Source organism: Hyla sarda, chromosome 4 (genome assembly GCF_029499605.1).
Source record: "Hyla sarda isolate aHylSar1 chromosome 4, aHylSar1.hap1, whole genome shotgun sequence".
Lineage (NCBI taxonomy): Eukaryota > Metazoa > Chordata > Amphibia > Anura > Hylidae > Hyla > Hyla sarda.
The window spans coordinates 237,029,158-237,044,186 of record NC_079192.1 but is presented as its reverse complement, the minus strand read 5'-3'; the positions used below and the strand labels follow the sequence as shown (position 1 = coordinate 237,044,186).

The window sequence follows — 15,029 nt, the reverse complement described above, 5'->3', positions numbered from 1 at the left end:
TATGTAAAAAAATAATATATATATTATTTTACAGTTTTTTTGTATAGCAATAGGAAAAGGGGGAGCTAATTTTTATGGGGAGCAGTTCATTAACTTTTTTTTTTTTACTCTTTTTATATAGCACTCCTATACACATGGGGGTATGTGCAGACTGCAGAGCATTGCACCCGACCCATGTCTGTAGTACAGACTCTTTAGTAATACAGACAGACACTAGGCAAGTATTAGTATATAGTGTGTACTACACACACTGCTATACACATGGGGGTAATTGCAGAGCATTGCACCCTAGTGTCTTCTGCACACACTCGGATGCAAATGCTCTGCACACACCCCCATGTGTATAGCAGTGTGTATGTACTACACACACTGCTATACACATAGTGGTATGTGCAGAGCATTACACAATATTGTCTGTACTACAGACACTAGGGTGCAATGCTCTGCAATTACCCCCATGTGTATAGCAGTGTGTGTAGTACATACACTGCTATACACATGGGGGTATGTGCAGAGCATTTGCACCCTAGTGTTTGCAGAAGACACTAGGGTGCAATGCTCTGCACATACCCCCCATGTGTATAGCAGTGTGTGTAGTACACACTATATACTAATACTTGCCCCACCAAGCTTACTATTGCAGACTGTAATGACAGAGACACACGTCAAACATCTGCCACTATCTCTTTCCACACCGGGAATATCCGCAGCCCAGCTGACATCCGCCTCACCACGTCACCGGGTCACTAACTCAGCTGTCCACTGCCGCTGGGGTTACTGATGCCTGCTAGTTGCCAGGATTGGAGAAGTAGTCCCGGAGCCGGGACAGCTCCATGTCGGTCTCCAGCAGCTCGTTGTGCAGCTCCTGAGCTGTGAGCAGCAGCTGATCCCGCAGCAATAGTGCCACAACCGCGTCCAGCGGCATCCGCCCGGGCTCTGGGACTGGGGTCAGGTACTGTTAACTTAAAGAGGCTGTGTCAGTGTGAGATTTGCAGTACCTGCAGACACAGCGCCCTAATGCCCGCACCGCCTGCTGCAGCCTCATGAATGCCGGTGCCCGGCATCCCTTTGCAATGATTCGGACAATTATTCAATAACTGGATTCATCTACAATGAATCCCATTATCAAATGTTATCGATAACAACGATTAATCGTTGCAGCCCTAGGCACAAGACAGTGATTTTGGCAAAACAGTCCCCAGCGTGTGACTTCGCTAGTGTTGAGCGGCATAGGCCATATTCGAATTCGCGAATATTCGCGAATATATGGACGAATATTCGTCATATATTCGCGAATATTCGCATATTCGTTATATTCTCGTTTTATTTTCGCGTATGCGAAAATACGCGCATGCGAAAATTCGTGTATGCGGAAATTCGCATATGCGAAAATTAGTATATGCTAATTTTCGCATATGCGAATTTTCGCGCGCCAGTCTCACACTGTAGTATTACAGCCTTCTTTACACCACACAAGCTGGAAGCAGAGAGGGTTGATCACTGTGATGTGTACTGTGAAGAAAAAAAAAAAAAAAAAAAAAGAATATTCGTAATTACGAATATATAGCGCTATATTCGCGAAATTCGCGAATTCGCGAATATGCGATATTCGCGAATAATATTCGAATTGCGAATATTCGCGAGCAACACTAGACTTCGCCAGATTTCCAGTCGAGATGCGGAGAGTGAAATTGAAGCCAAGGAAGACCGAGAATAAGTTCTGAAGTACAATGTGGAAGCACTTAGAACTAAATTTTTTCCTTATGCAACGCTCCTATTTGCATAACGAAAGGTTCTGTGCGGAACAGCACCGTACAGTTCAGATTTTGTCCATTAACAGAGGAAATATACAAGGGCTTAGCAAACAGAGTCACTGGAAGACGATGTTTATGGACCAGGGAGGCATCAATGAAATCTGTTCACATCACAGGGTTTATTCTTCTGCACAATGTTTAAACTGAAATACACAGACAGATATACTTCTTCACATGTTATGAGATTATGAGTCAATTGGGAAGTATTGGGCTAATGTATTAATGTATTTCAGGGCACTTTCAATTTAACAGCTTTATATAACACCTACTGTATATTTTAAAAACATAAAAAAAAAAATGTTAAAGAGTCAGAGTATCCACATAAAACCACATACAGCTTCCAGTAAATGTGTTTATAAAATGTGCAAGCATGAAGTGTATTTAAAGTCAATCAAGGTAAGGAGTGTTACATGTGTCCCAGGTAAAGCGCATCAATATGCCATCCACATACAGAGATTTATTTTTATTTAAAAACCGGCGGTACTGCCGTCATGGGCCTGGGCCAAGAGACACAAAGAGAGTGGCTTGTTGTTGCTCTGTCACTTGCCTCCAGCATTCTACACACTGCAATATATTGTTTGTTAAAAAGAAAGGGCCACTTTGCAAGGCAGCAGGACCCAATTTTTTTTTTATTTTTTTTTTTACCAAACTAAAATACTCAAGAAAAGTAAATGTTCTTATTTGTTTGTGTATATACAGTATGTGTGCATATTTATGTGTGGTGTCCCAGTACCGCATTTCATACGGTACTTATTTATTTATGGGTCCCCATTGCCAGAGTCCGTAGGACTTAGGGTTCCCCATTAGTTAGTCTACCCCTAGTTGCCTCTATCCTAATGTATAATTAGTAATTTATGCATAGATAATGTAAATAGTATAGTATAAATGTAAATAAATGGTTAATTACTTGTTTCCATGGTGTCGCAGGGCTTTCGGGTCATGTGATGCATTCCAAGCCTCACTCTGGATGCGTTCCAGGTCTCACTTTGGTATCTCTAGCCTCGTTTTAGTTTTATAATGTGTATAGATCTTGTGACGTAGGCAATTCCATCACACAATGTAATGGTGGGTGGCAAACGTTCAAACCAATCAGATTTGCCACGCTCACTGCCCATATAAGGGAGCGGCGACCATCTCTTGCTCCTGTGCTCTTGATGAGAGAAGACCTGTACAGCAATTATCGCAGTGAGTTAGGCCCGAGCCTTGCGGCGACGGTTGAGCCATTACAAACATAGAGTGTATCATCTCCCAAACACTCTGCAGTACCACCGGACCTAATAACTCCCCTAAATCCGGACGGATCTGCAAATCTCTTCCTAAATTTCAGATACTATATGTCTAATTCAAGGTCCGTAACTTCTGCCAGTCACTAAGCAACCTCAAGACTGTTATATGAGACTTTTACTGTACTTGGACATTGCAAGTGCTTGAGTAAAAGTTGTTCCAGTTCAAGTTAATTTCTCCTTGTGGACCTTTAGTTATTTTATGCACCTATCGTTACTGGGAAGGGCGTCGATAGTCCGGAACATTGATTCAGCATACCAGCCCTCAGCCTGGCGTCACAAACTCTTCTAGGGTTAACATTAACCCCTTATATACCTATACCACACCACCACTACCATACACCCCCCCCAAGGGCTACCACATGTGTATCTATTTAATGTGCCTATTTGTGTGTATGTATGCAATGTGCAAGTGAGTGCATATGTATGTAATGTATACAGTGTGTGTTGATGATGAATTAATGTATGTACAATTTGTAATCTGCCCATCCAGGGGTGTACACAAGGTCCCCTCGAGCCCTTGTCAACTGTATGAGCATCCTCAAGACACTGATACAGTTAAATATTGCAATGGACGTAGGACGTAGACGAGCAGCGCTTTTCTGTAAGTGCACCCTAAATGTATGGGCAATGCATAGGGTGAAATCGTACTATATATAGTCTTTTTTATTTAACACCAGTAGAATTGAGCGCAGCATGAATATGGCTGTTTGCACACAAATGTATTCATTTTAACCCCTTAAGGACTTAAGACAAAGTCCGGTCCCTGTCTATAACGCGGGGTCCCGGCGGGATGGTCCCGGCGCCTATTCACAGCCGGGACCCGCGGCTAATAGAGCGCGGCCGCGATCATTCGGCCACGCACTATTAACCCTTCCGATGAGCGCCGCATCGAAAGTGAAAGTAAATGCTTCCCGGCTGCTCAGTCGGGCTGATCGGGGTCATCGCAATAAAATCGCGATGCCACGATCAGCTACCCGGAGAGAAGAAGGTCCCTACCTTCTTCCGTCGGTGTCCCGACTCTGATTGATTGCTCCATGCCTGAGTTGCAGGCTGGAGCAATCAACCGCCGATTACACAGCTTGTTGCCATGCAACGGCAAGGCAACAATCTGTGTATGCAATCAGCTATTGCAAGCTCATAGGTCCCTATAGGAGCTATAAGCTCGCAAAAAAAAAAGTGTAAAAAAAAGTTAACCCTTTCAGGTATTCCCTTCTGATTTAAAAGTTTATATCACCCAGCATTTCCTAGTAACAAAATAAAACAGTGTAAATAAAAATAAACATATGTGGTATCACCACGTGCAGAAATGTCTGAATTATAAAAATATACTGCTTTTTAAACCACACGTTCAATGGCGTACGCGCAAAAAAATTCCAAAGTACAAAATAGCGCATTTGAATAAAAAGTGATCAAAAAGTCTGATCAGAACAAAAATGGTACTGCTAAAAACTTCAGATAATGGCGCAAAAAATGAGCCCTCATAGCACCCTGAACACAGAAAAATAAAAAAGTTATAGGGCTCAGAAAATGACCATTTTAAACGTATAAATTTTCCTGCATGTATTTATGATTTTTTTCTGAAATAATACAAAATCAAACCTATACAAGTAGGGTATCATTTTAACTGTATGGACCTACAGAATAAAGATAAGGTGTCATGTTTACCTAAAAATGTACTGCGTAGAAACGGAAGCCCCCAAAATTTACAAAATGGCATTTTTTCTTCAAGTTTGTCGCACAATTAATTTTTTTTCCGTTTTGCTGTGGATTTTTCGGTAAAATGACTAATGTCACTGTAAAGTAGAATTGGTGGCGCAAAAAATAAGCCATAATACAGATTTATAGGTGTAAAATTGAAAGGGTTATGATTTTTTAAAAGCAAGGAGGAAAAAACGAAAATGCAAAAACGTGAAATCGCTCAGTCCTTAAGGGGTTAAAGCCATAATCATTACAGCCATAAAATTAAAGTGTATCCAACTTCTAACATGTTTATAGCAGTGGAATCTGGCTGCTCAGACCTCTGCTGCACTCCCATACCTGAAATTACTGTATGTATGCGCGGTATTCAGGAAACCATAAATGGAACAGGAACAGATATAATTAGTTTAAAGCCAAACTTCTAAATGTATAAATTGTAGATATGTCATAGTTAATAAACCCAAACCTAATTTCTTATTTCTTCTTACAGCTTGCCGAAGAAATATGAAATGTGTCGTCTGAAGCATCAAATCACAGTATTAAAAGCAGATGCACACCCTGCATTGCTTAAGATTATTTTCTTCTTTCTTATAGATTAGAATGAATGAACGAACACAATAGCAGAGTGATGAAACTTTCATTGAGTTTTGGATTATTTGTTTTGAGTAAATCAAGTACTATTATAGTGCCACAATGCCCAATTACAGTGCAAGACAGTGCTGCTTTGCAGACATCCCTCTGTTGCAATCAATTTTATTTGTATTTGATGATAAAGAATATCAGTCAGACATAATGTATCATGCATCCTTCATAGTAGACTTCTTCTTAAGGTAAAAAAAAAAAAAAACACCACAGCAGCATATGGTTATAATTGTGGATAGGTGCCAAAGTAGAGAAAGTATGGAATTTGTAACATGCTTTTAGCTTACATCAGTTTTTAATAGTTCAGCTGACACCATAAGCAATAATAAAACAGCAATGCAATTGTGATAAGATAGCTAACTTTCAGAAACAATAAGAAAATGCAAAAACCATACAAAAGAACTAATGTCAATCTAGCTGCTAGGTTCTCAACCTGTTATACACTGCTGAAAAAAATTAAGGGAACACTTAAACAACACAATGTAACACCAAGTCAATCACACTTCTGTGAAATCACAATGTCCACTCAGGAAGCAACACTGATTGACAATCAATTTCACATGCTGTTGTGCAAATGGAAGACGGCCGTGGAGAATGTTCTGCTGCCTGCAACATTCTCCAGCATGACCGGATGGCAATGGGTCAGTAATGGTGTGGTGTGGCATTTCTTTGGGGGGGGGGGGGGGGGGGCGCACAGTCCTCCATGTGCTTACCAGAGGTAGCCTGAATTCTATTAGGTACCTAGATGAGATCCTCAGACCCCTTGTGAAACCATATGTTGGTACGGTTGGCCCTGGTTTCCTCCTAATGCATGACAATACTAGACCTCATGTGGCTGGAGTTTGTCAGAAGTTCCTGCAAGAGGAAGGCATTGATGCTAGGGACCAGCCCACCCGTTCCCCAGGCATGAATCCAATTGAGCACTTCTGGGACATCATGGTCGGCATTTATCATTGTAGGTGTAAGTGAAGCATTTTTCTACACCTTTTTTGTGTGTGCTGGTAATGTGTAGGAGCACCAAATTTATTAAATGGTCACAGAGCATTTGAGACATTTTGTGCAGGTACACATTTTCAGAAATTTCTCTCTTCACACCAAAAAGCTAAGCTAAGTCTGGGCTGGTGGGGTTTCAGACACTTTTCAGTGGATTTGCGCCTTTTTTGCACCTTTTCACAAAAAGGCGCAGTTCATAAAACCCTTCCATATCACATGTATTGCCAAAATCAGTGTATTGCATTTCAAAATCAGCAGAAATGTGTAAACCAAATGGCGCAAATAAACTCTGCTTGTGCCTTTTTTGCGCCTTTTGTAGACACAAAAACAGACTAAAGACAATGATAAATGTCAGCACATGTCTCACTCCATCCACCAATGCCACGTTGCACCACAGACTCACCACAGTCATTTCATTCATTCAGATCTAGGATGTATTATCTTAGTGTTCCTTAAATTTTTTTCAGCAGTGTACATATATCCCATTTCATTTATATCTCATTTCAAAAATGAAAGAAGGGATCTGATTGGTTGCAATGAGCAACTGGTCAACTTTTCCTCTGCACAGGCCTGGATGTCATCCTATATGGAATAAGAGTGAGCATTTTATGTAAATATTAGATAAAACTTTATGACTATTTCATTATACAGCACACATAATGTGGACCTGCTAAAATTTTTATGTGATTTTATACATGTTCTGTTGTATAAATGATAATTACAGTATGACTGTTATGAGTGGATCTGCGGTCAGACGTGCTGGCCGCAAGCGCACTCCCTTTTCTGTCAGCGCTGCGATTCACATGTCAGGATCACGAGCAGCCCGCCATCCCTTAACCCGCACTCTTCGTGCCTCCTCCGTCCTCTCTGTCTGCCGGCACGCGCGCGCCGGATCCCTGAGATTTTAACCCCTTAAGGACTCAGCCCATTTTGGCCTTAAGGATTTTTACGTTTTCATTTTTTCCTCCTCGCCTTCTAAAAATCATAACTCTTTTATATTTTCATCCACAGACTAGTATGAGGGCTTGTTTTTTGCGCGACCAGTTGTCCTTTGTAATGACATCACTCATTATATCAGAAAATGTATGGCGCAACCAAAAAACACTATTTTTGTGGGGAAATTAAAACGAAAAACGCAATTTAGCTAATTTTGGAAGGTTTTGTTTTCACGCCGTACAATTTATGGAAAAATTTACATGTGTTCTTTATTCTGAGGGTCAATACGATTAAAATGATACCCATTATTATATACTTTTATATTATTGTTGCGCTTAAAAAAAATCACAAACTTTTTAACCAAATTAGTACGTTTATAATCCCTTTATTTTGATGACCTCTAACTTTTTTATTTTAGTAGTCATGTGGCCTAAGGTCCTGGAAGTACTATATATATATATATATAGCAATGTCAAACACAGGCAGCACTCCAAATTCAGGTGCAAAATAGAAGTGGCTTTATTTACACCAAATAGTGCAAGGCGACGTTTCGACCACCTTTCGTGGTCTGCATCAGGCCTGATGCAGACCACGAGAGGTGGTCGAAACGTCACCTTGCACTATTTGGTGTGAATAAAGCCACTTCTCTTTTGCACCTGAATTTGGAGTGCTGCCTGTGTTTGACATTGCTGTATCTGGAGGGACCTTGGGGCTCAGGTCCGACCACAGCGTGCACCCTTTACTTCTGGACTTGTGTGCTGCTTTACTTGCTGTATATATATATATATATATATATATATATATATATATATATATATATATATATATACACAACCAAAGGATAAATTGGCCAGCACTATTGATCCAAACTATTGTAAAAACCTGGCTTGCAGGTGCAGGCTGCTGGGCTAAATATACAGCAACAGGAAAATACAGCAGCACACTGCTAGCACAAAGATATAGATAAAACATGAGTATATAGATAAAACATGAGTATATGGATAGAACATGAAAAGCTATACAGCTGTAATGCAATAAATGAAGATATCTTCATTTATTGCATTACAGCTGTATAGCTTTTCATGTTCTATCCATATACTCATGTTTTATCTATACACTCATGTTTCATCTATATCTTTGTGCTAGCAGTGTGTTTCATCTATATCTTTGTGTTAACAGTGTGCTGCTGTATTTTCCTGTTGCTGTGTATATATATATATATATATATATATATATATTGACCAAAATATATACACATTTTGATCAAAAAGTGCGCTAAGAGCCTCCATTTTTTGACATAGAGTGCTGTTGCAACTTTCCTTTTTGTACAATATATATATATATATATATATATATATATATATATATATATATATATATATATTATATACAAATTATATACACCAAACCCACAGAATTAAAGAAAGAAGAAGAGGTGACAAGGGGTGATCCCACTAGGAGGATCCTATCGGTACGCAGGAACTCTGACTTTGGGGACTTACCATACAAGGAACGGTACAACGTACGGTACCGGGACACCACACTAAGGTCTGATAGTGTTCTACGGAATAGTACGCAAGATTAGAACTGGTGCTTAGCACCGCTCACCGCTCCGCTGATGTGTGAGGTCCCGGGATGGTAGCTCTGCAGAAAATGGAGCTCCGTGCTGCAGACTGGCATGGCTGGGCAGCCGGCTCGATGTTGATGTCCGCGCGATGGGTGGATGAATTCCCAGTGACCTCCAGGTATGGCATGGGATGCGCCCAGCAAGATAGTAGTAAAGATGCGGTGATTGGATCGGTGGGTAGATGTAAATAATCAGTAGTGCTGCTAGGCGTCGTCCTCGTGGCTGGGTGCGCACGCCTGTACAGTGGTCCCAATATAGGGGGGTTCCAGCTGTTGTAAGTGCAAATATGCATAAACGGAGATAGTGGTCTTGGTATAGGTGGTCTGTATAGTTCAAGTGGGTTAGGTAAACGCGTTTCGGGGAGACCCCTTCTTCACTTTGTTTCAGCACGGCAGGAATCTGCTTCCTTGGGCGGAGTTTTCTTAAAATCAATGGGATTCTGAGGCTACCAGAAAGTCCCCATTCTACATAGTTTACGGATGCAATCCTTGCCCTCCTCTTCCTTTACCTGTTTCTTCTGGGGTACCTGCTGTGGATGTCCAGGTCCAGGATTTTATGGCTATTTGGCAGGAAACACGGAGGTCCCTAGTACATGCCTCTACCCTCATGAAGACCCAGGCCGATAAAAGAAGAAGACCAACTCCCATCTTCTCTCCTTGAGATAAAGTCTGGTTGTCCGCCAAATATGTTAGTTTAAAGATCCCCAGTTACGAACAGGGTCCTCAGTTCCGTGGTCCCTTTAAAATTCTGCGCCGTGTCAACCCGGTATCTTACAAACTCTGCCTTCCTTCTTTCCTTCACGTCCCAAACTCCTTCCATGTCTCTCTCCTTAAGCCACTGGTCCTTAACCGCTTTTCCCAAGGGGACGTTTCTCCTTCTCTGGTATCTGGTCCCGCTGATGTGTTTGAGGTGAAGGAGATTCTGGCCACCAAGACTATCAGGGGGAGATGGTTCTTTCTGGCGAATTAGAAGGGGTTCAGGCCAGAAGAGAGGTCTTGGGAACTCGATGAAACCATCCTGGACCAAGATCTTGTGTGTAGGTTTCTGCAGCCCACTCTCTCTAGCGTCTTGGCTGGACCGATAGTGTGTGATCGTGACAACTGGTGGCAGCGTCGGGATATATTTAGAGATTTGTAGTGCTTGCTGGATTTTACCTGTAAGGAAATCTTAGCACTAAAAATAAATTGCATACATATTCTTGTGTGTAAATTCCAAAGACAGAGCTCAGTGCTGGTTTAAAAGACATACAAAAAGAGTGCAAGACAGTTCTGTCCTCCCCATCGCCTGTTTTACCTCCTCTGTCTCATCTCGGAAATATGGAGGCATATCGCAAACAGTCCAAGCAGGCACTGGAGCTAATGTGCCAAGAAAAGGAGATCCCTACTGCAGGAAAGAACAAGGAACAACTTATTGCTGATCTTGTGGAGTATGATGCCCGTGCAGAAGAGCTGAGTGACATGAGACAAAGTCCTACAGCTGGAACTGCCATCCAAGGACTGATATCTCCTGGGGAATACAACATTGCTCCCCATCAGGACAGTACTCCACATGAGGCCTTGGACTCTGATATGCGGACTGCCTTACAACACCTTGGGAATGTGGATGCCAATATGAAACTTCAACTAATTCTCCAGTAACATACTGCAGAGAGAGAGGCACAGACACAAGCCGCAGAAAGAGAGGCCCAGGCACAAGCCGCAGAAAGAGAGGCCCAGCGAAGGCATGAACTGGAGGTTCTGAGGCTGAGAGGGGATGCTTCATCCGCACGGAGTGATGTGCAGGATCAAGGAGACCACAAACCCCGCTTGGAACATTTCCCCATGTTGGAGAAAGATGGTGATCTGGATGTGTTCCTGAGGGGATTTGAAAAGGTATGCCAGCAGTTCCATCTACCTAAGGAACAGTGGGGACGATATCTAACCCCACGGCTGCGAGGGAAAGCTCTGGATGTGTTTGCTTCACTTCCCTCTGAGAGTGACCAGGACTATGAGGCAATAAAATCTGCCCTGCTAAAAAGTTTTAATCTTACTCCAGAGGCTTATCGGAAAAAGTTTCGGACTTTGCAACAAAGTGCCACAGAAAGCTGCACTCAACATGCAGGTCAGCTAAGGACTGCATTCAGGCAATGGACTGGGGGCCTACAAGTCACTACCTATGAGGCCCTGGAGGACTTGATGGTCCTGGATCAGTTTCTCCAAACACGGAGCTTTGAAGCCAGAGAGTGGATTTTGGACCGCAAGCCCAAGACAGCCATGAAAGCAGCAGAACTTGGAGATGACTTTGCCAACAACCGGGCACCAACAGCAAAGCGTGGATCTGCACAAGCTGAAGCAAGTACCTGGAGGGGAGCCACACAACCACAGAGCACCACCAGGTCAGCCAGGAAATTCTTGCCATCATTCCCAAAAGCAACAGGAGCCACATTGGGTCAGGGGGACACCCGCCAATGTTACAGATGCAACAATATTGGGCACCCGAGTGCCACTTGCCCCAACAAAAAGAATTCTCCACCAGTAGCTAGAGGACACACAGCCATTCTTCTGGTGTCCAGAGTGGTGGAGAAAAGAGCGGATAACCTGCAGAGTGTAACTGTGGGTGACCGGGTGACAGTGGGTTTGCGAGATTCTGGAGCCTCCTTTACCTTGATGCGGCCTGAAGTGGTGGATACAGAGGACATCATCCCTGGAAGAACCATGGCTTTAAAAGGAATTGGAAGTGTGTGGCCTGCTGTGCCCATGGCCCATGTGTACCTGGATTGGGGTACAGGCAAAGGTTTGCGGGAGGTGGGGGTCTCTGAGGACGTCCCTGTTAATGTTCTGCTGGGGAATGATTTGGGTCGGATGCTCTGTCATTATGCTCCAGAGGACACTACCTGCACACCGAATGGGCTAGGAGAGAGCCCTGTTCATTCTGAGGTACTGTGCGAGACATTGTGAAACGTGGTAACTGGGAGGGGGTGCAGGGGATTGATAAATGTTTACCTGTGACTGAATCAGAATTTGTTTTCCAAAAGTGAAATTGGGTGTATTGTGATATGTGGTGACAATGCATTGCCAATGCCAACACCTAGTGGAGATGGGCTAGGGGAGGGGTTGGTGTGCCCCTGCTGACATTTAAGGATGAGGGACCAGCAGTGAGTGATATGTCCCAATCCTGTGAGCCTAAGGAGGAGGAGGGGGGAAGGAGTGATAGCCCTGTGTGTGATGCCTGTAACATTTTTAGGTCTGGAACTGAGGGAGAGGAAGGTGGAAATGCTAGTTCACCTGGGGGAAATGTGCTCCCTGGTGCCCCAAGATGGGGGGAGGGAAATGAGCATTTCCGGGAAGTTCTGCGCAGTGCCCCTTCCCTTGAAGGGCTGAGACAACGTGCTGAACATACAGGTGTTGACACAGATGGGCATTGGGTATATTGGGAAAATGATATCTATCCCTTTCCAAAGGCATGCTAGGGGCCCAGGAGGGAGAAAGGCCGTTAGTGGTTCCTAGGCAGTACAGGAAAGAGCTGCTGAGGTTGGCCCATGAGACCCCCCTGGCAGGACATTTGGGAGTGGCCTATGCAGTCATAGAGAAGGAATGTCTAGCTGTAGTCTGGGCATTGCAAAAATTACAGCCATACCTGTATGACAGGGATTTTACTGTCATAACTGAACACAACCCTCTACATTGGTTGGACAGAGTGTCCGATAACAATGGCACCTTGAAACAAATGCTAAAAAAATTTGTAGAATCAGAGGGCAGACACTGGGAAAAGTATTTACCCCATCTGTTATTCGCTTACAGGGAGGTACCCCACGGATCTACAGGTTTCTCGCCCTTTGAATTATTATATGGTCACAAAGTACGGGGACCCCGAGATTTAGTTAGGGAAGAATGGGAAGGGGGGCTACCTGCCCCTGATACTTCTGTGGTGGAGTATGTTCTGAGATTCAGGGACAGGATGCAGGCATTGGCTGGGCTGGTACAGGACAACCTCATAGCAGCACAGTCCAGGCAGAAGTACTGGTATGATCACAATGCAAGGGACCGGGTCTATGAAGTGGGACAGAAGGTAATGGTTCTGAACCCCATCAGGCAGAATAAGTTGCAGGCTGCCTGGGAGGGTCCCTTCCCCATTCTGCAGTGCCTAGAACCCACCACATATGTAGTTGCCTTTGATGATAAAGGTCAGAGGCAGAGACAGTACCACATTAATATGGCATACTATGACCTTGAGAAAGTGGTACTCAGTGTATGTAGTGCACCAGAGGAAGGGCTGGGTAGTGATCCCCTACTAGACCTAGTGGAGGAAGCTAAGAGCCAGGGATCCCTTCAGGATGTGGAGATCAATCCACAGCTCTCAGATGAAAGGATGAGGCAGCTTAATCAGGTACTAGGCCCCTTCAGTGCCATCTTTGCCTGGGAATGCAGGGCCTGTGGTGTCAAGAAAAGAAATAGACGGTTAATGGAGACAGATCTATTAGCCTGGAAAGGCAAGATCTCTCTGTCTCCATCTTAAGGGGGAGGTGTCAGGCCCAATGCCTGATTATGGAAACATACATGTGTATTATAAATTATAACTGTGTGTGATGGATTATCCAATACATGGGTGAGAGCTCATTCAGACTGTGGGTTTGTGTATTGCATTTTATTGGGGGACTGGCTGTTTGTTTACATCCCCTTTGAAGTCAAAGGCTTTTTTGAAGTCATGCACTCTGGTCCCATCATATAATCAAACAGATAAGGGGCCAGGAAGAGAGAAGACCACCTGGAGGGATCAGAGGGGAGGGGAGAATGGAGTCTCCCTTCAAAAAGGCAGATATATAATATTTAACAATGCTAGACTCAGGGTGTTCAATGCTGTGCAACAAGCTGACAAGACCATCCTAAGAACAGCTAGACTCTCACTCTCATGGACTGATACCATCATGCTGTAAGAACTTCATCTTTTGTTTTCTGAACTTGCCTTGCTAAACTCTTTTATATATTTTTGTAACTGTATGTAATTTGTTTCTGTATTTTTATATAGTCAGCACTGTGATACCTTTTATCAGATTCAATGTTTAATTAATCAGCTCTGGTCTTTGATCTCTAAATATATGAGCTCATCTTTCTGAAGGCAGCTCTGGTGGAAACACGTTTATCTAAGGGTTAATTTGGTGACTTGCTGGGACTAGTAGTGGATACCCAGAGGTCTGGCGGCTTTAACCCTTGCACCATCACACTCTCTCTAGCATCTTGGCTGGACCGGTAGGGTGTGATCGTGACACCATTTATTTTGTGTTAGTGTAGTGTAGTGTTTTTAGGGTACATTCGCACTGGCATGTTACGGTGAGTTTCCTGCTAGGAGTTTGCGCTGCGGCGAAAAATTTGCCGCAGCCCAAACTTGAAGCAGGAAACTTACTGTAAACCTTCCTGTGTGAATGTACACTGTACATTCACATGCGGGGGCAAACCTCCAGCTGTTTCAAAACTACAACTCCCAGCATGCACTGACAGACCGTGAATGCTGGGAGTTGTACTTTTGCAACAGCTGGAGGCACACTGGTTGGAAAACCTTCAGTTAGGTTCTGTTACCTAACTCACTATTTTCCAACCAGTGTGCCTCCAGCTGTTGCAAAACTACAACTCCCAGCATGTACTGATCACCGAAGGGCATGCTGGGAGATGTAGTTATGCAACAGCTGGAGGTACGCAACTACAACTCCCAGCATGCCGAGACAGCTGTTTGGGCATGCTGGAATATGCAGTTTTGCAACAACGGGAGGGCTACAGTTTATAGACCACTGCACAGTGATCGCCAAACTGTGGCCCTCCAGATGTTGCAAAACTACAAATCCCAGCATGGCCAGACAGAAAACAGCTGTTTGGGCATGATAAGAGTTGTAGTTTTGCAAGATCTGGAGGGATACAGTTTAGAGACCACTGTATAGTGGTCTAAAACTGTAGCCCTCCAGCTGTTGCAAAAATACATATTCCAGCATGCCCAAACAGCTGTCTGGGCATACTGGGAGTTGTAGTTTTGCAACATCTGTAGGGCTTCAGTGTAGAGACCACT

General features: G+C 43.5%; 1 long non-coding RNA gene across 1 annotated transcript in view; it reads left to right on the top strand.

Annotated features, from left to right (window-relative positions):
* LOC130369064 (uncharacterized) overlaps positions 1-5,579 on the top strand; it is a 70,286-nt gene extending 64,707 nt beyond the window's left edge. Inside the window, exons 2-3 of the long non-coding RNA XR_008892656.1 lie at positions 3,591-3,701; positions 5,289-5,579. This is a non-coding gene — a long non-coding RNA (uncharacterized LOC130369064). The remainder of the gene's footprint in view (positions 1-3,590; positions 3,702-5,288) is intronic.
* The last annotated feature ends 9,450 nt before the right edge of the window (positions 5,580-15,029 follow it).